At 44.2% G+C, this 24,782-nt stretch overlaps 1 pseudogene; it reads left to right on the top strand.

The window, feature by feature from the left end:
• The first annotated feature begins 490 nt into the window (after nt 1–490).
• Nucleotides 491–3,466, top strand: LOC120844399 (annotated as a pseudogene).
• The last annotated feature ends 21,316 nt before the right edge of the window (nt 3,467–24,782 follow it).

The following is a 24,782-nucleotide window of genomic DNA, read 5'->3' as shown; positions in this document are numbered from 1 at the left end:
TGTAGTGTTTTCCACTTCCGATTGGGCAGCACTCTGATGTACACATGTCAAGCAAAGTGCTACTATCTTCGAAAAGCGGATACTTGCCTAAACGCAAAATGTACCACTCCTAACAGCGAAAATGCGTGCGTGCACGAAAAATAAAAAAGTTGACAGATTTTTATTTTTGAAGTTTGCTAATGCATGGAATGCAGTATTTAAGAAATAATCGTTTTAATTTTTTTTAGAACACAATATACAGCCTTGTATAGTATAGGTCACGGTGATAGAAATACTTCAAGTGGCGTAACGCTGTGCCTCCGCCATAGAGCGGCCTTGGCGAAGGATAGTATGCGATTTTCTTTCCTTCCACCAGGTCGCGCCACCAACGCCGAGGCCGTTTTTTCGTGGCGGGAACGGGCGATGGCGTGCGCCTGGCTGCAACGCTGCGCAGTTTTCCGTGGTTATCGTTTCGTTGCTGGCCAGTTTCGGCTTCCGGAAGTCGCCGGAAATGTCGGACAAGTGCCTCCTGCAACTCTGCAATGTGGGATACAAGGCGGGAACGGAGAAGCTACCCGTCTTTGCTACTCCCAAAGAAGAGAACCGCAAAAAAAGTATGGTGTGATGCGATCGCACGGTAAGACCACCTACTGCAGTCGACAGACTTCGACTGCGAGTGACATTTTGAGTCAATGTTTCTGAAAAAATTGCGAAAAGCCGCCTACAAGGGCCACGTCCTCGTAAGCACCCCACGGAAAGTTGCTCTGCGAAAGAGGCAGTGCCAACAAAGTTTCCGGCTATCCCTGCTTCCGTACGAGGAATGATCAAAAAGAAAAAAAGCCTCGGACCGTCAGTGCCTTCCTTCCAGCGAACGGCATTGTTTTTAACACGTTCGGTTTTACCTCACTTGGAGTGCGAGAGTGTTGCGCCCCCGACCTGCGAGAGCAACAGCACTTTTTGTTGGTCAAATGTTGCGGAAAAAACAATAGCCGTAAAGAAGGAAAAAAATCAGTGGCCGGGTGAATTGGAATTTATTATAAAGCTGAATCGGTGTATCGGTCACGTGACAACCGGTCCCGTGACGTCAAATTTTTTTTTGCAAAATTTTGTGTGGAAACTAAATTGTTGTATAAGTATCATAATACGTGACATCCAATTTCCCACTAAATATAGCTGGAAAACTGAATTGATGTATAGGTCATGTGACGTCAGGTCACGTGACATCAAATGGGCAACTTCATTTCAAATAATGAAGAAAAAAAGCATACGTTTCAAAAAGTTTCGAATATATATATATATATATATATATATTGTAAGGAAGAAGAAGTGGCACGGACAGACAGGCAGGAGATTTACCAAGCGCGCGCTCGGCACGGGCGCTTCTTGAATGCTGTACCGCCATTCATACTGGCCACATTTTCCTCCTATCTTCTATTAAATCTCCTTCATCAACGTCTCAACACTTCGTGGAGGTGCTCTAGCGATCCCCAACCTGATCATCTGGTAATTCCGACCTGGAGCTGCGCGGCGGACGGTCAACTGTCACAACCATGAACGACGATAACGGGAATGTAAGAGACCAGCGCCCCACCAACACTTCAACGGTCAAAACTCGCCAACGTGACCCCCAGGATTTCACCGGTTCAGCCGACGCTGACGTTCTGGACTGGCTCAAAAATTACGACCGGGTGAGCCAACACAACCGTTGGGACGACACCATCAAACTCGCCAACGTCGTATTTTTCCTCAAGGGGACTGCACTCCATTGGTACGACAATCACGAGGAAGAAATTAATTCCTGAGATGCGTTCAAAACCGCCTTCGCAGACGTCTTCGGTACACCTGAACGCAGAAGACAACAAGCGCGGGACAAACTCTCCAGGAGGTACCAAGCCCCCTCCGAAACATCGACGTCCTACATCGAGGACGTCCTTCGCCTTTGCGGACGTGTCAACGCAGCTATGCCGGAGGACGAAAAAATCAAGCACCTCTTCAAAGGATTATCCCAAGAGCTGTTTTCCATCGTCGCACCCAGGTCACCTCAGACCGTGCAGCAGCTCATTGCAGAATGCAAGCATTATGAAGACCTTCAAAGTGGTCGGATCTCCAACACCGGATTTGAACGGTTCCCTGAAGTTTCAACTACAACTGCCGACACTGACCTTCCCAATCTCATCAGGCGAATAATTCGAGACGAACTACGCGACTTCTTGGGATCCCTGCGCCTCTCAGCCAATTCTTTAATCTCGCAACCCGAGGCGCCTAAGATTGAACAGGTAATCAAAGACGAACTTCGTGCTGCCCTTCGTCCTATTTCTTCGTCGTCTCCCACATGCATGGCACCATCGACCTCCTCACCACCCATCTGCTCTTTACAGCACTCCGCACCACACATTTGCGCTCTGCAAACTTCTCATAACGCCTCAATTCCATCCACACGCTACCTATGACCACGGCGGACAGAGGAATGGCGCACTCAAGATCAGCGTCCGATATGCTTCTACTGTCACGCCCCAGGTCATATCATCCGCTACTGCCGACGCCGCATGAATGTCGAAGCCTACAGTCGCATCCCACAGAATCAAACTCGACATTCTGACGACCATGACACGCGCCGAAATTTCGACAACCACGGCAGTTCCAGCGACCGCCGCAATTTTGACAACCATCGCAACACACGTTCCTTTCCAGCTGCTGAATTCCGACGTGGTCGATCACCCTCCCCCTATCCTCGACGAAACCGCTCCGTCTCGCCGTTCAATGACGCTACTACCGCACTTCCGTCGTCAAACTAAGCAGCGCAGCCTGCCTTAACGATGGAGGTCAGGATGCACTACCGTCTCCGGTCCTAAATCCTCCTTGCCTTGGCCCTACAACTATTACCGTCTACATTGGAGAAGAAAAACTTTTAGCATTAGTTGACACAGGTGCTGAAAAATCCTGCATTTCTAATCAGCTTCGCCGCCGTTTATACAAAGTGCTCACCTCTCCACCCGCTGGACATTTTCTACGGATGGGAAACAGTGAACTTGTGCAACCTCTTGGCTACTGCACCATCCCTATTTCTATCGGAGGCACTTCCTATATCATTTTGTTTACTGTACTTGCTAATTGTGTCGTCGACGTCATTTTGGGATGGGATTTTTGTCGGCCACCGAGGCATTCATTGACTGCGCCAGCCGCGAACTTCATTTGAACACTCAACAGACTAGTTACGACGTGTACGAAAATTCACCCATTTTGCTTCACACCGACGACGATTACCTCTTGCCCCCCCTTTCCGCTATTGCTATCACACTCCTGCCAGACCGTCCATTCGAAAGCACCACTGGTTTCATTGAACCCATCGCCAGCTTTGTCGCAAAAAAGCCAGTTATTCTTCCCTACTGCATCGCCACAGCAACTCAAGGACAAGTTTCTCTTTTCGTCACCAACACATCTACTGAGTCGCCAATTGTTCCCCGGAGTGCACGTTTGGCCACTCTAACATCTCATTCATATACCACGCTTGCAACGCTCTCCGAACTTACACCTACGAGACTACCGTCAGCTGCCCAAAGCACCGCCGCACAAGTTGCTAAAATGGCCTACTCACCAGAAATACGCCCAAACAAAGCTTCTTGTTTCGTATGAACAATTCTTTGATTTTAATAGCCGCTCTCTAGCTCAAACTTCGGTAGTCTCTCATCACATTGACACCGGCACAGCATCTCCCATTCGAAGCCGCCCTTATAGAATTTCACCCACCGAACGTAAGGCCGTCGACGATCACGTCAGGGATATGCTCCAAACAAACATAATCGAGCCTTCATTCAGCCCATAATCGGCCCCTGTTGTTCTCACCAAAAAAAAAAAAAAAAAAAGACGGATCATGGCGATTTTCTGTAGATTACCGTCGACTTAACAAGATCACCACTAAAGACGTCTATCCCTTACCTAGAATCGACGACACCCTCGACACTCTTCAGGGATCATCATTCTTTTCTTCTATGGACTGCTTTCGTTACACCCTCCGGCCTATACCAGTTTAATGTGATGCCGTTTGGCCTGTCCAATGCGCCTGCCACATTCGAACGCATGATGGACACTGTGCTATGGGGTCTCATGTGGAGAACCTGCCTTTGTTACCTCGACGACGTAATTGTTTTCTCCGCCTCATTCAACGAGCACTTGCGCAGGCTAGAAGAAGTGCTGAATTGCTTTCTCACAACCAATTTGCAACTAAACACAAAAAAAATGTATATTTGCAGCTCGCCAAATTCAGGTCCTCGGTCATATCATTAGTGCAGATGGCATCCGCCCTGACCCATCTAAATTACAAGCTGTTTCCGAATTTCCATCTCCGAAAAATTTAAAAGACCTTCGGTCGACCTTCGGTCCTTTCTCGGCCTTTGCACATACTTCAGAAAATTTATACCCGCATTCTCCCACATCGCTGAACCTCTCAACACGCTACGCCGTAACAACACCGCTTTCCAATGGAATCGCCCTTAAAGCGATGCTTTTCAAGCCCTGAAAACCGCCCTAACGACTGTCCCAGTGCTCGGTCACTTCGTTCCTGGCTCTGACACTGAGATACGTACAGACGCCAGTGGCCATGACCTCGGCGCCGTACTGGCCCAGAACATTTCCGGTGTCCAGCGAGTAATCGCCTACGCCAGCCGCACATTAACGAAAAGTGAACGTAACTATACCATAACTGAACGCGAGTGCTTGGCCGTTGTGTGGGCGATCTCGAAGTTTCTTCCCTACCTATACGGCACACACTTCACTATTGTAACCGATCATCACGCCCTATGCTGGTTAGCCACCCTAAAAGACTCTTCAGGAAGACTCGGACGTTGGTCCCTGAAACTCCAACACTATAACTACACGATTCATTACAAATCTGGAAAACGACACCTTGATGCTGACAGCCTTTCCAGATGCCCCCTTCCCCATGGGTCGCAATGTTCAAACCCCTCCACCCACGAAGACACAACTGCTGTCCTGAGCTCCGTCAACATTGCAGAAGAGCAACGGTTCGATTCCTTATTGCACCCCATTATTCAATGCCTTGAAGGTGCTTTGCCGCATCCTGCTGTGCAAATTCAGCGCCGTGCCCGCCTTTTTCAACTCAGAGATGGTATTTTTTATAGGCGAAACTACGACACATAACAAGGAAGGCCATGGCTTTTAGTGATTCCCCGCCGACTACAAAAGGATCTTATCCAAGCACACCATGACGACCCTACAGCTGGCCACCTTGGATTTTCTAAAACTTACTTTCGCATCCGAGGCAGTTACTTTTGGACCGGCATGACCCGCAGCATCAGCAAGTACGTTCGAGCGTGCCACCACTGCTAGGCCAAGAAACGTCCTACCACAAAGCCTCCAGGTTGCCTACAACCCCTTCCCCAACCAGACCGCCCATTTGAACGCATCGGAATTGACTTCCTTGGTCCCTTTCCCCAATCCACTCGCAACAACAAGTGGACACTTGTTGCGATTGAGCATTTAACACGCTACGTCGAGACGGCCTCCGTTCCCGCCGCTACCGCCCACGAAGTCGCAAACTTTTTTATCCACTCGATACTGCTGCGCCATGGAGCTCCACAATACATAATCACCGATCGAGGCACTCCTTTTCTATCCAACGTGCTCGAAGACGTCCTCCGCCTTTCTTCGACTGTTCACAGCGTTACAACAGCCTACCACCCACAAACAAATGAATTAACAGAGCGCTTCAACCATACTATCGCTGACATGGTTTCAATGTACGTCGCCAATCATCACGACAATCGGGACATCATCCTCCCTTACGTAACCTATGCATACAATACTGCACGACAATCTACCACCGGACACTCTCCGTACTACTTGCTCTATGCATCCGAACCCCTAACACCCCTTGAGACGATCTTACCCTACCGACCTGACAACTTCATGCAACCGTACGCAGAGGAGATTGTCTCCAGAGCAGAAGACGCCCGTCAGTTTGCCCGGATCCGCACCATTAAATCCCAGCAACAACAAAAACTACGCTATGACGACCGCCACCTCCCCACTGCCTGTAACATAGGTGACGAAGTCCTCTTGTGGTCTCCCCGGCGAGCACCGGGCAAGTGCGAGAAGTTTCTCAAACAGTTTGTTGGCCCTTTTCGTGTCATCCCACAGCTCTCCCCAACCAATTATGAAGTCGAGCCCGTTACGCCGCACCGCGACCTTCGCTCCAAGTCCTCCGACGTGGTGCACATCAGCCGCATGAAGCCCTATTACAGCCAAGACTCATAATCTAAACGCGCCGGATGACCGGCGCTTACAACACCGGGGGGATATTGCAAGGAAGAAGAAGTGGCACGGACAGACAGGCAGGGGTATTACCAAGCGCGCGCTCGGCACGAGCGTTTCTTCAATGCTGTACCGCCATTCACACTGGTCGCATTTTCCTCCTATCTTCTATTAAATCTCCTTTATCAACGTCTCAACAATATATATATAGGGTGTTTCAGAGAACGCAGGCCAAATCGCTCCTGCGAAAACTACTCATCGCAGCAAAAAAAGGCTTGTGGCGTTTTGGTCCTGGGCCAGGGGCCCATTTAGGAAAATTATTAAAGTCCGGAATAATTAAGTTGTTAAATATTTTTGTGCAATTAACTTTTTTAATATTGTGTTTAAGGGAATGGTTTCAATTAGAAAATTGCTCAGCATCATCGAAAAACACTAAATGCAACCTACTGATATTAATTTATTGTTTTTTTTAGAAAGAGAAAGCCAGCTTCTATACACCGTGCGGAATAAGATAAAATTACGTAAAATATCTTGCTACAAAAGTTCAAGAGAACGTTTAATGTGACTGAAAAGCACCGTTAAAACGAGTTGCAACCTTACTCTAGATCAGGGGTGCACAATATACAATCCGCGGGAAGCACGCGGCCTGCGCGCGCTTTTCTAGCGGCCCGCGACCCGGCTCGGTGCAGAAAGTTGCTTATTAGGGAGTTTTAGTAGGCCGTGTTTCCCCCTCCGCTAGCCCACCGCTACGAAGAAACCGCCACTGCGGCTACGCGCCGATGGCCTTGGCTGTAGAGTTCCGGGTAGCGGAGGGGCTTAGCGGAGCGGGAAACACGGTCTTCTAAAACTCGCTATTATGCCATTCCATCCACCGAGCGCCCGCTCCGCTTGGCAAGCAGCAGTAAAAACCTCTGACCAGACATGTACACGTTACCCCCAAAAAATAACTAAATACCTTTACTCGTTAGCGACTCTCAAAAGGAACGCGTGAGTTACCTCAAAAGTAACGAATTACTTTTCACGTTACGTTGACGATCAAACACACAACTGCTTTTGTTTCAATGTTTATTGTTTTCTTTTTAGAAGTCGTTGCACTTAAGCAGCAGCTGCCTCTCGGAGTCTTCATCAGTTATGTTTCCCCGCTTCCTTGAAAATACATCTCCGGCGACGCTGAAGCGTCGTTCTACCGTCACGCTTGAAGGAAGGGCAGTGTTGTGCTTCAGGAAGAGCTGGTGAATCTTCGAGAACTGCGCCTCCGTTGAGGACAGCGGGTAATGTGTTCTGTGCCTTCCCGCGTTCGCAACCTCCGGGTTTACATTCGGCCCGTACCCGGTTCTAGAATCTTCAACCAACGAACCCCATTGTGTTCGCTGGGTGGATGACATTCTTAGCTGTAGAGCTGAGCACAGCAACGTTTATCGCTGGACACGTCAGTCGAACTGTTCGACTTACGCTTTCAACGATTATACGTTGCTGTACTGTCATACTGTTTAGTTGTTTTTTGGGTTGCCCATCTGCCTTTGTCGTGATAGAGGCATACTCGGGATAGAATGAAAATAAGGCCGTTTAAGCGGTGTTGTACACGTTACTCCTCAAAAGTAACGAGAAAGCGTTACTCGTTACTTGGCCTTCAAAGTAATTAAATAGTGTTACTCGTTCCTTTTCTAAAAAAAGTAACTAAATACGTTACCCGTTGCCGAAAATAGTAACTAGGTAACTCGTTACTTGTAACGCGTTACGTACATGTCTGCCTCTGACCTACTTTTCTCAGTTTTCGGCGGAGGAACTACGAGCTCTCAGTTCAAATTTTTCCCCTCCACCAATCCCGCTGACCACAATAAAACAGCGCGTGAGCCGTCCCTGTCCATTGTGTGGTTGTGTCTCAGCATGTCTGTACACGAAACACGAAAACTTCTTGCTCTCTCTCAACAGATCCCCTCCCCTCTTTTACCATGGAGGCTATCAAACCTCTGTCTTTCTGTTAGGATACTTACGGGGAGAAAATTGGCTCAGAAGGGCGGGAGAAATCATGTTTGTCTTTTTAGACTTAGGCTAGGCGGCGCAAGCTACCGACCGTTACAAAGGGTATAGCCATTAACATTCATCCATCCATCCACATGAACAATGCAGTACCATACAAAAGAGGAAAAATACCAGATGGGTTCCTGCGTTCGTTGAAAGACCCTTGTTGCTCGTGGAATACGAGTTTCCTTCCAAAGAAGAGGAAAATCGATCCGGAGGGCCAGAAGATCAATCACGAGTGGACATAGAGGTACTTCTTTATTGAGAATGCATTAAAGTGCATTTGTTTTGTGTGTCGCGAGTCCCTCGCCGTGCCTAAAGAGTACAACGTCCTTCGCTACTGCTGCCGCTGACCGCAGCCAAAATTGCAACACGTTGCACTAGGTGCGGCCCCGCGCAGTTTTCTATAAACGTAATTTCGGCCTGCCTGATTCTTTAGTTGTGCATTCCTCCTTTAGATGTTTAGCTATTTGTTTAACAGCATTGAGAAACTCGTCCTTGTTCTGAGCTTTCTTCCATAATGTGGCATGACCGAATGGTCTTGACAAGGCAGGCAATGTTTCAGAACCTGACAGGTCCTTTCTCCGTTCGTTAAAACTCTCAATGAACTTCGACCCCTTTCATGGGTATATAATCGCAACGTGAAGAAAAATAAGTCTAAAAAGAAAACTACTTACGACGTGAAAATATATTTACTAAATATGCTTAACCTCCGGGGTGCAGCAAGGTACTGTCCTTGGCCCTCTTCTATTTCTAATATACATTAATGACCTTCTGCAGGCAATAACATCCTGTGTACGTCTTTTTGCTGACGATTGTGTACTGTACAGAAAGATCAACAACCTCGACGACCACTTACATTTCAAAAGTTATATTGATCGGGTAGTTAACTGGTGCCACGAATGGCGAATGACTCTTAAATCAGCAAAATGTTGACTTGCTTCCTTCGCTCGTAAACGCCAAAATTCAGACTTCGCATATCCACTCAACGATTCTCCCATCGTTGCTGTTTCTTCCTATCAGTACCTCTGTGTTGAACTAACTTCTAATCTTTCTTGGGTTTCCCATATTAAGAGGATAACCGCGAAAGCGTCTCGTACCCACGGTTACTTGAAACGCAATCTGAAATCTGCGCCCTCTCACCTCCGCAAATTATCCTATGAAACCTTTGTTCGCCCGAAATTAGAGTACGCCACCGCTAACTGGGCCCCTCACCGGAACTACCTTATTATTCAAATAGAATTCATTCAAAACCGAGCTGCCCGCTTCATTTCTTCATCATATTCGCGTTTCGACAGCGTGCCACTAATAAAGCGAAATTATTCTATCTGCCTACTGGAAACTGGATGTAACATTTCTCTGCTATGCTTAATTCACCGATTATGCTACAGCCCCGGTAGATCTTGGTTCTTGCATCTCAAATCGCTGAACAAGGAATCACGTATTTGTAACACTAAGAGTTTGAAACGCATCTTTGGGACATCATTTTCATTCAACAATTCTTCCCTGCCACGTACCACCAAGTTCGAAAATTCTATCCGAGGTCATTGTTTCACTTTCCGATCAAACACTTCTTCGTTCAGACTTGACCACATATATTTTAGCTAATTAAAAATGTGTAACGATGTTCTTTCCTTGTGAACTGGGCATTGCATCTATATTTTGCATTACTGCAGATGTTAATGGATGTGTGCAATATTATTATTTTGTGTCATTATGTGCTTTAGTCACCCCGCTGTGCAAATGTTTTGGTTCATTCTGATGCGCGCAATTGTGTATTATAGTTTGTATGGAGTCGGCCTGCTCTCTGCCATTCCTTATCCATGTTAATCAGAAGACTGCACAGTCCCCCCCTCATGTAATGACGACAGTCCTGTGGGCTATTTTGAATAAATAAATAAATACATAAACTAAAAAGACAGAACCCGTTATTATATTGTTAAAACAAATTATTAATAAATATTCTAGGTAAAACCAGTTTTGGGACATGTGGTGGGCGTGAAGCCATAAATAACTGGGTCATAATTTCTTGATCATTTGTTAAAATATTCGCTCGAGTCGTAATAATATATCAAGCGAGAAACAAAAGGAGAAAATAAAAGAAAAACACAGTGCGGCACCGAGAAAATATCTACATTAACTATCAAGGTAAAGAAACGGCACTGTTCCGTTAGGAATAATAAGGCCCTTCGGTTCTAGCGTATTACATTTATAAATGAATTATGAATATTAATTTTAATTTATAAATGAATTCTGATATATATTACTCTTATTTTCTTTATTTATTTATTTTATCTTACGTGGCCCAAAACAACCATGCATGCATCTTTGGTGCACAAATATATAAATATGAGCAGAAAAAAAAAAAAAACAATTGCAGCTTTCAAACACAAGGCAACAAACAAACAATATATAAAGTTCGGCAACAAGAACTTTCAGTTGGTCCCTGAACAACTTAATGTCACTGTATATATGAAGGTCGGCATTTTCAATATTGATAAACAGAGATTGTATCCGTGACAGAGGAGATGGTTTACAAACGGTGTGAATGCTGAAAGTACTGCATGTCTTAGTGGAACGACGAGCTACATGAATGTTTACATCACGTAAAAGCGAAGCATTGTCAAATACTCCATTTACAATTTTGTACAGAAAAAATAAGTCGCGCTCTGCTCTTCTATTGGTCAATGGTATCAACGAAATCTTATTAGGCAGAAAAGTGTAGTAAAATATGTATATATATATATATATATATATATATATATATATATATATATATATATATACAGAACCTACAATTGTCATGCCTCATCGCGTCAAGATTGGACTTTGCCCTCTGTGTTCCCCTTCCCTACGAGCTCCTCCATACCACCAGCGCACCTGTGAAAAAAACCCAGAACCGCCTCCCTCATCGCGACAAAATTGGACTCGTCCCCCCCGTGCTTCCCTTACCCTACAAACCCCTTCGAACTTTCGCGTTAACTAACCCTCTCCCTAGATATTTCATAAAACTAACCTACCACGCCATGTGGGCTCCCGTCCTGAAGAAGGCAGTGCCACTGCCGAAACGTCGACGGACGTCAGGCCCTTTTCTTATTTTTTATACATTTTTTATTTTCAATTCTTTATTTTATTTTTCATTTAACAATTTATTTTTGTAAGTTCTTGTGTGTTAACTTTGACTTTTACTCCGTCCTGTTTAGAAGTTTCTTTCCCGCGTCATTAGCGCTCTTGTGCCTAGTCTTCATTATTCCCGTAAACTAATACTACTTTTTTTCGGCACTTCACCCTTTTTTCTTGCGTGACTTTTTTCGCCATTAAATTAGAATTTTATTATTTTCATCCTTACGGCTGCTGTGTCTGCGCACATCACTTTTGCCCATATATCAACGGAAGCATTTGTCAACATTCGTCACTCTTTATATACTAACAATGCTTCCTGTCCAGAGCAGACATCAGCGACCTACCAGGATGTACCCGCACTACTCGCCGACTGTCGCCGTCCTAGGCGACTCACAAGTGAAGTATCTTCATACTAGGTTTGACCTCTCCTGCTGCCAATTCCCGACCATGTTTGTCTCCGTCAGCGGCGGTTACATCCCGGACTTCCACCAAGAAGTCGACCTACTGCCGCCAAGCGTTCGAATCGTCATTCTGCACGTCGCCACTAATGACCTAGCTTCTAAGGATCCTCAGGCCGTCCGTCAACACTACCTCGACCTGCTGCACCACATCCAAACAAGACCAGGCATCCAACTGGTCGTCTGCAGCCACGTCCTGCCCCGGATCATTAACCGCCATCTCCATTTTCCTAACAGGCATTTCACGGATGCCTTCAACCACCAAGCCGGAATCTTCAACCGGCAGCTGACGGACATTTGCATGTCCACACCCGGCCTGTTTTTTTACACGCACAACCTGCAGGCGTGCGGACTCCCCCGGGTCCTGGCTGCGGATGGCCTCCATCCCAGCTTCGCCGGAGTACACATCATGAGCCGAAACCTCAAGGCGCTGTTCCCATGCCTCCTGCGGCAGACACCGAGACCTCAAGGAGCCTCGGCGCCGGATGTGCACTGGCCAACGCTCGGGGAGGCTACACTGATGCAGCACACGGAGGCCCGGCGCGGCCAGCCACGTCGCACCCAGCCACGTCGCACCCAGCCACGCCGAATCCGGCCCCACGGCAACCAGCGGCCGAACTGACTGCCATCCGGTGAACCCTTTTCATACTCTCCGCCCGCTAAACCTAACCTAAACGCTCCTAATCAGCATTTCTTTCGCCTCCGCAGAATAATTGGAAAACGCATTAGTTATGAAAACCATCTCATGTCATTATCACGATACTCCCAGAACGAGAGTTACCCTAGGGGCCTTAAAATATCCGCTCTTCCAAACTTTCCACTTGATCCCGCACGTGCATCGCAATGGAGCGCGTCGCTCTCGAGGACTTCTAATGATTTAGTCAAAATCCTAATTGCCCAATGTAAATCTAATATAACCTCCTTAGGCCAAGAGGAGGAGGAACTGTCCAAAAGCATGCCACTTTCGGAAAAGCACAAGCATGAATTAGCTAGCTTCATCACCAAAAAGTCCCATTCATTACATGTAAGAGTATCCAAAAAGTTTTCCCGCGACCATATCGATCTAGAATCACCCGATCCAGACACCCTGCAAGAGACTTGTCAAGCCCGCGGAGAGGAAGGGATAACCGATATCCGACGACGGTCACCCGACACAGAGCCCCCTACCCTAAGCCAGAGCGAACCTACCGGTATGCTTAATGCATCCGGCATCATTGATAACACCGTGGTAAATTTATCATCAGTTGAGCTCTCTCACTCAGATATAAATCTATTAAGAAAGGGACTTTCCTTCTGTCCAGACAATAATCATGTAAATGAATATCAAATGCACCTCGACCTACATAATTTCGCTCGAAATCTCCGCCTTCGGGAGCACTTTCATGGAAATGTCTCCTCTCGCCCTATCCATCCCTTCAGAAAATCCAGCGACTTTACACCATTCGCCAGCAAAGATCCGAATCTAGACCTATACGTAAGGGGAATTCAAAAATATGTTTTAATGCATTGTAGACGCAAAGACTCGAATGGTAAAAAAAGTAACCTAAAACCCGACGAGAAAAAAAGTTTGGAGAACCTTCAACAAAGGAACGACATTGTGATCAAGCCGGCGGACAAGGGAGGGGCCACAGTCGTAATGGATTCCGCCATGTATAAAACAGAAGCCCTGCGTCAACTCAGTGACCAAAACTTTTATACCGCCCTAACTTCTGATCCGACTGCTAACTATGCAGCTACCATCGCCCGGGTCCTAAGGCGCTTGCACAAAGAGAACAAAATAGACGACCACCTCTTAAGCTTCCTCACTCCCACCGACTGCAAACCAGGACGCTTTTATCTTTTACCCAAAATTCACAAACCAGGAAATCCAGGCCGACCTATTGTCTCGTCGAATAGCACTGTGACTGAAAACTTATCAAATTTTGTAGATTACCTCATTAAAGATCTCCCCGAAACTTTTAACTCATACATCAAAGACACGACACACTTTCTAAATCTCATTTCTAATGTCGACTTTCCCCCAAACGCGCTATTGGTAACCTTGGATGTATCCTCACTCTACACCAACATACCACATGCCGACGGCATTCAGGCCACCGCTTCCGCATACAACCGCAAAAAAGACAAGCTTGTCAGCTCCGAGACTCTCTCTAAACTTTTGGATTTAATACTAAACTTTAATCATTTCGAATTTGACGACAACCATTATCTCCAAACTAATGGCACAGCAATGGGTACAAAAATGGCGCCAAACTACGCGAACGTATTCATGGGAGTTTTGGAGAACAGTTTCTTGGGACAATGCGCGCTAACTCCTCTCTTGTACAAACGATATATTGACGACATATTTATAATTTGGCTGCACGGCCTTATCGATCTACTTTGTTTCATTAAAAATTTTAACCAGTTTCATCCTACTATAAAATTCACAAGCTCTTATTCCCTCACAAGTATCAACTTCTTGGATGTCTCTGTGAAACTCGTAGATGGTGTATTAAGCACCACACTCTTCCGAAAACCAACCGATTCACAGCAATATCTCTCGTTCAAAAGCTCGCACCCCCGACATTTCAAAACAGCCATCCCTTATAGCCAGGCCCTCCGATGCCGCCGAATCTGCTCAAACGATGACGATCTAGACAGAAATTTAGAACAACTCAGGGAGGCGTTCCGGGGACGTGAATACCCAACGGCCTTAGTGGATAACGCGATAGACAAGGCACGTGCAAAAGATCGTAATTTAATACTTTCTCCGGACACCACGCGAAATGCCCCCAAAAATCCTGTGAACCTCACACTTACCTACAGTAATAACCTCCCTGCCATCCGCTCGATCTTAAAGAAACATCAGTACTTGATAGAGCAATCGACTAAACTTAAAGAAATATTCCCCGACGCGCCCAGAGCGGTTTTTAGACGACCTCGAAACATTCGTGACAATCTCGTGCATGCAAAACTAAATAAACAAAGTCATTCAAAACCAACGGGATGTAAACCATGCGGAAAATCTCCTTGCAAGATATGCCGTCAAATGCTTTCCACTAATATTGTATCTAGCACCAATTCGCACTTCCGTCAAACGATTAGCAGCGATGTCGACTGTGACTCGGACAATGTAATATACCTTATTGAATGTCACAAATGTAAAGAGCAGTACATTGGACAAACCAAATCCACGTTTCGTCAAAGATACAACGGCCATAAGTCCGACGTTAGGTGCAAACCCGACCTTCCAGTATCCAAACACTTTAACCAGAATAGACATGTAATAACGGAGGCAAAATTAGTCATCATACAGAGTGGCTTCAAAAGTCAAACAAATAGAGAAATTCGCGAGTCATTCCTAATTCATAAATTCCAGTGCAAAATTAACAAAGATTTGGGCACTCTGTCAACCATACACAGCTTAAACGACCACCTGCCGCGACATCCCCGCCCTACTTAATTCCTTTTTTTCTCTCCTTTTTCTTCCTTCTTGGGTCTGGACGTACCAGCCCTCGGGGACAAGGAGAAAGAGGGCCCCAGACGACTCGGTCACTCAAGGACGCTACGACTCACTCACTGCACCGTAGTTACCCGGGAGGGCAGCTTCCGAACAAAATCCACAACCTTAATCCCTCACCGCGACAAAAGTGGACTCATACCCCCTGGCGCTTCCTCTCCCGGCAAGCTCCTTCTGCTACCAACGCACCGGCGAACAGAACCTACAATTGTCATGCCTCATCGCGTCAAGATTGGACTTTGCCCTCTGTGTTCCCCTTCCCTACGAGCTCCTCCATACCACCAGCGCACCTGTGAAAAAAACCCAGAACCGCCTCCCTCATCGCGACAAAATTGGACTCGTCCCCCCCGTGCTTCCCTTACCCTACAAACCCCTTCGAACTTTCGCGTTAACTAACCCTCTCCCTAGATATTTTATAAAACTAACCTACCACGCCATGTGGGCTCCCGTCCTGAAGAAGGCAGTGCCACTGCCGAAACGTCGACGGACGTCAGGCCCTTTTCTTATTTTTTATACATTTTTTATTTTCAATTCTTTATTTTATTTTTCATTTAACAATTTATTTGTGTAAGTTCTTGTGTGTTAACTTTGACTTTTACTCCGTCCTGTTTAGAAGTTTCTTTCCCGCGTCATTAGCGCTCTTGTGCCTAGTCTTCATTATTCCCGTAAACTAATACAACTTTTTTTCGGCACTTCACCCTTTTTTCTTGCGTGACTTTTTTCGCCATTAAATTAGAATGTTATTCTTTTCATCCTACGGCTGCTGTGTCTGCGCACATCACTTTTGCCCATATATCAACGGAAGCATTTGTCAACATTCGTCACTCTTTATATATATATATATATATATATATATATATATATATATATATATATATATACAGGGTGTTTTTTTTAAGCTTAACATATTTGTATTAAAAAAGCCGTGAAAGTTATACTTATGCCGCTTGTGGAGGTGAGTTATACGGCCAGGGGGACATAATATATGGGGCTAATCGTAACGATCAGTCGGCTAATTAAATAAAATTTGTTAATTAACTTTTAAATAATGAAAATAGACATATGGTTCCAGTTAAAAACTTGCTCAGCGTCATCGAAAACCACTAAATCAGTAATTTTCAGAAAGACTTTGAGCGAGTGAGAAGCGTAGTAGTGCACTAAAGTTACCACTCGTGGAGCAGGTACAAAGCTAGTGGTTGCGATAAGGCGGCCGCGCGATTTTTCCGTCTCTTATGTAGCCCCAGCCTTGTACCTGCTCCACGAGTGGTAACTTTAGTGCACTACTACGCTTCTCACTCGCTCAAAGTCTTTCTGAAAATGACTGATTTCGTGGTTTTCGATGACGTTGAGCAAGTTTCTAATTGGAACCATATGTCGATTTTCATTAATTAAACTGTTAGTTATTAAATTTTAATTAATCTGCCGACTGATCGTTACGATTAGCCCCCTATAATTTGTCCCCCGGGCGGTATAACTCACCTCCACAAGCGGCATAAGTGTAACTTTCACGGCTTTTTTTAAACAAATTTGTTATGCTTAAAAAAAACACCCTATATATATATATATATATATATATATATATATATATATATATATATATATATATATATATATATATATTTTGCCGCGCGCAGGGCTGAGAAAGCAACGCTCCATCACGAACCTCTAGAAAGTTCTCGTTTATTCTTGTTCCAGACGTAACTTCTCTCGTTTATCCCTGCTTTTGTTGTTCCAGAAAGTGCGTGTTCATTCTCGCCCCGAGCGCGCTACGCTCGAACCTTCTCCGCCCAATCTTCGATATAGTGACTCACCTTAGATAAGAGGCCGCCCGCGACCTTGTCGAGTCAGTTTCGCCTCAGCGTTCGATCTTGCTGCTTCGCCGCCTTCGACGCCCGCGACGCTCTGTTGTTATCTTTCTTTCTCCTTTTACTTTTTGGGCACAAATTCGCCCGATTAAACGTTCAGTTTACTCCGTTATTCGCCGCCTCATCACTTGTCCTTCGTGACAATATATATATATATATATATATATACATACATTTTTTTTATTATTTCAGATTTGTTTAAAAAAAGTGAAAGCTACACTTATGCGGTTTGTGCAGGTGAGTTATATGGCCAGGAGGACATAGTATAGGGAGATATTCGCAACTATCATTCGGCTAGTTTAGTAAAATTTGTTAATTAACTTTTAATTAGTGCAAATAGCCATATTGTTCCAATTAGAAACTTGCTGAGCATCATCGAAAACCATTAAATCAACTTTTTTTAGAAGTATTTAATGCCGGGGCAGCACTTTACGGCGTTCTGTAAAAACGTTCCATTTGGACGCGTTTCTAGATTTCGGTTTCTTATGGGAGCGTATCTACGCGCCCGCGGTCCTCCTAGCCAGTGGCTGAGGCGCGCAACAAACGTGCGCCCTACTTGCCTCCATTCTACGAGGGAGGCGAGGAGGTGGCTTTGCGCCACGACGACAGGTGAGCAGGACCGCGGGCACAAAGATGCGCTCCCATAAGAAACCGAAATCTAGAAACGCGTCCAAATGGAGCGTTTTCACAGAATGACGTAAAATGCTGCCCCGGCGTTATATCTTTCTAAAAAAGTTGATTTAGTGGTTTTCGATGATGCTCAGCGAGTTTCTAAATGGAACTATATGACTATTTGCACTAGTAATTGTTAAGTTAATTAAAACATCGTACTTAATTAGCCGACTGATAGTCGCGACTATCTCCCTATACTATGTCTCCCTTGCCGTATAACTCACCTGCGCAAACCACATAGTATAGCTTTCACGGCTTTTTTTAAAACAAATCTGAAAGAATAAAAATAAACACCCTATATATATATCTATATATAGAGAGAGAGAGAGAGACAGAGAGAGAGAGAGAGAGAGAGTAGACGAGAGATGTTCTGAGAACAAAGAACTTGAACTTAAATTTTATTTCATCAAACAATTGGCGCCCAGGGTACCGGAAAAAAACTTCCAATATAAAGTTTGACGGCCGCTACCCTCTGCAAGTACTGGACATTGTAAGATAACAAGTATGTAGATAACATAGCACAATCCTCCAATGTGAGGACTCAGTCGACAAAAATATGTGTCATAGGATACTTTGCGTAGCAAGAAAAAGCATTTCAATGACTCGACTCGCGAGTGGCATTTGGTAATTGCTCTTGATCGCGCTCATTGAGGGTTTGTTTCTTACTGTGCTATCTGTGAAGCTGATACGACAAGCATCTCAAGTATCTGTTACTTGAGATGCTTCTCGTAAATGACAACAATGCCAAATTATAAATCAGCGAAGAAACAAAATGCATCCACAAAACTTGATCTGAAGTTACTACAAATAATTTGTGAGAAGCTTCCAGTTTAATCATTCAAAACTTAGACGCTCCCTATTTTTTCAATGAAAGTTATGTGCAATGATTATGTTAAACCTGAGTTGTCTAGAAAATATTCTGTCGCTTGCTAAATATAAATTTAGTGACTGATGGGTAGATTTTTGAGGTTTGTTTCATGTAATTTTACATCGTACTAAAAATTTGGATTAATCCTAATTAATAAACATATTAATTGTCGTCTTGTCCTTATCTTAAAATCAACTTTCTGAGCATATACAATTTATATGTTCTGCTATATATGTAACTCTTTACAATCCAATCTACTTTGTGGGGAATCAATTAATAATATATTTACACTGTGGATATTGTTTTTTCAAGTGTATTCAAGAAAATGTTTTGAAAAGTTTAACTACGATTTGGAAGTAATTTATTGGCACCATTATTAATACGACACCAAAAAACGAACATTTCCTCAGTAATTATTTGTTTCGATTGCAACTTTCTATGAGCATCAATATTCAATTTTGTCTTTAACACCAAGATAATATTTCTGTACTTTCAAATTCATTAGCGGAAATAAAACATCGTCTGTTAATTTCCGGATAAATTGGCTTTTGAAATAAATAATTTTTAATAATAAATACGCCTGCTCAATTTCAGTACCTAATTAATTGTTTTCTAGAAATCAACAGTAGTTGTTTAACCAGATTCACATGATAAATCAACATGATGTTAGTAATATTCTACGACAGCACCATGAAGATGAACTCCTCAAAGTTTGCATGTAACCTTACCTTTGTATTCACCAATTATAAAACGCAATATAGGTGCGCACTGCTATTTCGGTTGCTTAGATACTGAAGGCATATTTTACCTGGTTTCGTCACTCCCTAACTTTCTGTACATTTCTTTATAAATTGCCGCATTAGTCACAACAGCTCCAGCATTCTTGTAGGCTTTCCTTATGCAGTGTAACTCTTTAACCAAAACCTCTTTTGTCAGTTCCAACACATTTTTCAATAGAGAATATAACTCAATAAGTATACCACGGTCCTTTGCAACTATTCTAATAGTACCGTAAGGGTTCATGTCAGCTCCAAGTTGCTCGTGTTTAAGTCCACTACTTACCAAAATTACGACTTGGACTTTTTTAATGAATATCTTTACATATGTATTTATTCTCTCTGTATTAGCACTTGTGTAATCAAGAACGACAATATCATTTCCTGATGTTTTACACAGAATATCTTTTAAGTTTAGAGGCTCAGCACCAGTAGGAACGCAGTGGTTCAAATCAATGTATCTTATTGATGCGTTGCCCTGGGGTTCTTGAGTGTTATTATCTGAAGCTAAATCGGTAAAAATGTCACGTACTGTTTTGACAGCATTTTTTGTTTCAAAATACATTTTATCAGCATCTGTCTCTGGTGTAAAGCCTTGTTGTCGTAACCGGTATACTGACACAAAATGAGCCAAATTAATTGCCCTCATGCCAGTAGCTACCGTGACCTTTCTGGAATAGAAGGTTGGGCTACCCGGTATTTCGCAATCGCTATCACTTCCACACCCATCTTGAGCTTCTTGATAACCGCTGTTTCTGATAAAGTTCAAGTTTTCTTTCTCAAGCATCTTGTATAGACCAAACAACTTATGGGTTTCTATCGCTTCAAACAATTCATGTCCACATTCTACATCAAAAGCTAATACCACGTCATGCATAATACGCCAGAATACAAAATCTTCTTTAAGTGCGTGGTTTTCTTCGCCTGAATATGCCTGCATTGATACCTTCTTGTAATCATTTTCAGGAACGTTTAAAACTACTTTATCAGAATATGATAATTGTCCCAAAAGTTTATCAAGAGGGCTAACGAAATTTGGTTGCGGTTGATCTAATTCTTCAGATACGTAATTTGCTAGCAAATCAACATTCTTTCTTGGTTTTATAATTTGACTACACACTTTGTCTCCGCTAGAGTGCCCAACCTTATTTAAAACCTTCAATAAACTTTCATTTTCGGACCACATACCAACTGACTGCGGTTTGTCCGTGCCTTTCTGGTGGTTATTATACATGGTAACTCCTTCGTTATGGCTATTTATCTGCGTTCTATTTAAATTTATTTCAAATGTCGAATTCAAAAGCGGATCAAGAAACATATCATTTAATTCAATGAGACTCTGAACTAACACTTCTGTGTAGATTTTCGGCGTCATGCCAATATTAATCCTAAAGCAAGTAATTATGGTTGAAACACTTGGAATGTTATGACCGAAACTCTCCCTAATCACTAATTCAATAAGAATGTTTTTTGAATGTGCAACCTTGTTAGCTATACCAACAAAATAAGCCATAGCTATCTCGCATAAGCGTCCTGTTTCTGTGAAAACATTTTCGAAATCTTGTATTTTTACCATAACACAAGGATACTCATTTTCACAATACACTTCTAATCTTTTAGCAGCAAATTTAATTTCATTGAAGTTCCTTTCCACTCTTATACAAGCAGTTGTTTTATAGGCGAGCAACAAATCATATAAATGTGCCGGCTCATGGGTTATTTTTGGTGCTTTAGGCGTTGGATGAAATATTGACTTATATTGAGCATGCTGCCACGGACTGTACAAAGTACCAGCTTGAGTGGATGTTGTGCTTAGCAAATTTGTATAAGCGTTTTGATAGTCTTTCGATTCTATCTTGAATAATCTATCAGTCTGATCATTGATAGGCGCTGTACGAAAATACGTCCCCCAATGCTGCGGATCTGACATTTGAAATGCGCTAGTATGGTGGAACCTTGTTCTGTATTCACACCTAGGGAAACATTCACTAGAATATTCTTCGACATCACTCGTTAGAAAAGATGTACGATGTGGTGCCAGGGTTGCATCTGTCTGACGACCTCCAGGGAAACACTGTGAAAGGATGAAGACAAATCAGATAAAAGCATTTCACTTCAACATATACGAAGGTGTGTTTTGTGTAGCATTTCCCCTTATCTCGCAGTTCGAGTTTTCCGACAGCAACTGGTGTTCTTTCAAGTGCTCCAGAACCTCACGAAGTTTGCGCCGCAAAAGCAGCCTAAGCTGGGTAATTGATTTGTCCATTTTATGTTGCTTGGTGACACTGTCATATCCTGCGCCCTAGTTGGCACTAGGTGCGCAGTATCTGCCCCGAGTGATACACTGCTGAGAAATCCGGCTTTGAGTAGGTTTCTGTAACCTTGCCAATTGTTAATTCTTGGGAACCCAGAACTATTGGAGGGAAGGTTCGGGAAATCAATAAGGTACTAGCAGCTAGCAGATGATACCCCGTCTCACCTGTTTCCTCTTGACAGTGAAGGTGCCAAGGCTGTGGCACTCGGGGCAAGACCCTGGCTTGAGATCCTCGCTTTGCGAGAGGACGAAGGGTCCCTGGTAGTAGTCGCACCGGTTGCAGTTGTACTTGACCAAATATATGTGCGGGAGGTCTGCAGTCCTGGTCTTTCCAACGTCGGCCGTCCGAACCAACTGGTTCTGGTCCAGCTGTCTACGTGCGCGAACATATCTTTTTGGGGGGACACATTGAGCAGAAATTGCGCAACATGCCCACATCCCAGGTAGCAAGTGAGAGAAATGGTTAACTCTGCACAAGATTGGCGATCCCAGGGGGCCTGATTTGCGCGTAGAACGGTTTTGCTGCAAGGGGTCATTTAGTTCGGCATTACTTCTTTTTGTCAGTTTTATGGGCTTTTGTCTGGCTCGCCACATAATTGCCAAAGTGCCGGAAGTGATCAAAAGATGCTACGTATGAACCAAAAAATCAGCAGTGAAGCCTAATTTTTGGCACTGTTCCGCGAATGAAGGTCAAAATTATACTGTGGCCAAATAATGTGAAGTTTAGCTGCTTTCTGTGGCCTACCTTTACTCAGAAAACTTTGTTAGCTGCAGGGGTATTGCTACGAATTTCAGTTGAAACAATCTAGGGTGGCAAATGCGGGGGAGGGAGGGGTGCGAAATACAATCTTGCCAAAAAAATATGTTATCTGTTTTCTGAATTTCAAATCGGCTTATGCTCAGTTCTCTTAAAGTATAGTTGTTTTTACCTCTGTCGTGGAGAAGTAAATGGGACACATCCGTACGGTTATTATAATGATTATCTTGGGGCTATTTAACATGCTCCGTACAGTAGTGGCCACGCGAAAGCTGGCCGATACAGATTCCTTTCCTGTGAATAGCACCAGGTGTGATAGTATTGTTCACAGGATGTCTTGATATTTGAATTCGCTTCCCGGTGTTCTGTTGGCGCCCTGCTGTGCTGAATGCGTAATTTACTGACATAAAGCAGCGCTTTGCATGTATGCGACCAGCCGTGTAAGAAAGCTGTAAAGACATACTCTTACAGACCTGGAGATCTCGTTGACGGGACCTGATGTTTTCGCGTGGTGCTTCTGTACTCCTGAAACACCCGCAGGACAACGCTCTTTCCGGACTCCTTCAGGATCGACAGCGCCTCCGAAGGCAAATCCAGCAGAAAGCCGGCCAGCATCTGTTCCGCTGCCGCTAGCGCGTTGTTGTTCAGATACAGGCGAAGCCTGTTCCCTAGACGGCGTAAAAGCGATGTGGTTGTAAAACGAGGTTTTGTTCCAAAAACATCACAACGAGGTTATCATACAGTGATTTGTGATTAGTCGCACATGATATGAGTGCTATAATATAATTTTGCATGAACCGACTACCAAAACATGAACATGTGTGATGTTTGAATTGATCAACTTCGCCATCTTGTTTCAATGCCAATTTATTGCTAATGTAGTATTTAAAAAACCGTGACCCTTTCCCCTACTATTGAGCCAAAGTCAGCGGTAGCACAAAATGTGATGCAGCATCGAGCTAGATTCGATCGCAGCGCCGCCGCTTCTGGCGCCGCGTCGACTCTGGCACAATAACTCCGGAAACGAGGCATATTGGAATGGAGAAGGTGAAGTAATGGAGCCGCGCTGCGGCTTCCTCGTGAACTGCCTCATCCGGAAACAAGCGCGCCGAAATAAATAAGAAAAATATTGAAAAGAAATTCCCAGGACAACTAAGCACATCTTATGATTTGTGAATGCGGAAGCATTCTGGGCGTGGATATGAGCAGAAGCGGCCGCAGCGCCGGCAGGGAGTGAGGACGTGCGCCGAGCAGACCGCCCTGGCATTTTGCAGAACCATACATGGGGGAGAGTTTGGCCAGCTGGCTTGGCCTTATTGACAGCTCGTCAACTATACGTCACTGACACATCACGCGAACGCCATGGCCATTCCCATTTCGCCATCTTCGATCCCAACCGACGCCGGGGACCTACACTCTAAAAAAAAAGGGAGTAGTACTTCCTCCCTTAAAGGAGGAACTCGCATGTATCATATATTGCTCTACAAATGGAGGAAATTTTCCTCCTACAAAACGGGAGGAAATTTCCTGCCCTAGGAAGGGAGGAAAGTTGCCACCTATTTTTGCTCGTGGAGAAAACGTTCCTCCCCTAAGAAGGGAGGAAAATCGCCACCTTTTTTCGCCCAATGGAGGAAACTTTCTCCCCTCGTGTAATTCATATAACTTCCACCAGATGGCGCTCAAAACAGAAAAAAAAAATGTTGGTGGAGTACCAATTTGTTTTCCAATGTCCCCCGCCCTTGAACGCTACATGGCAAATACAACACCGAACATACAGAATACACGAAACACAAGGAGAACACCCCACAAACGCAACAACGCACCGACACTGAACCCCCACCCCTCTCCACGTACGCTAACTTCGCACTCTCTCTATATATGGCAGTCTTATTTTTGAATCCGAATTGGCCGGTGACTGCCATCATTTGTCGCATAAACACGGAGAGACGGAGCGAGTGTTACTCGTACTTCATAGATTATTTCACTTGTCTCTTGGAATAGCCCCTATCTCTTAATTCAACACCCTGATCAAAGTAAATGTAGATCATTAGGTTAATTAACTAAAATTTAATGAATATATTTTTAATAAGTTCGAAGAATCATGTTGGCAATGCAGTGTTGAAATGCAGTACACTGGTGCTAAAATTTGCCACCAAGCTATAGCTTGATTGGAGTG

The sequence above is a fragment of the Ixodes scapularis genome, unplaced genomic scaffold, assembly GCF_016920785.2.
Source record: "Ixodes scapularis isolate PalLabHiFi unplaced genomic scaffold, ASM1692078v2 PGA_scaffold3__209_contigs__length_174095766, whole genome shotgun sequence".
In the NCBI taxonomy this organism is placed as follows: Eukaryota; Metazoa; Arthropoda; class Arachnida; order Ixodida; family Ixodidae; genus Ixodes; species Ixodes scapularis.
Note: the sequence above shows the minus strand (reverse complement) of the source record. Positions and strands in the feature narration are given on the sequence as shown.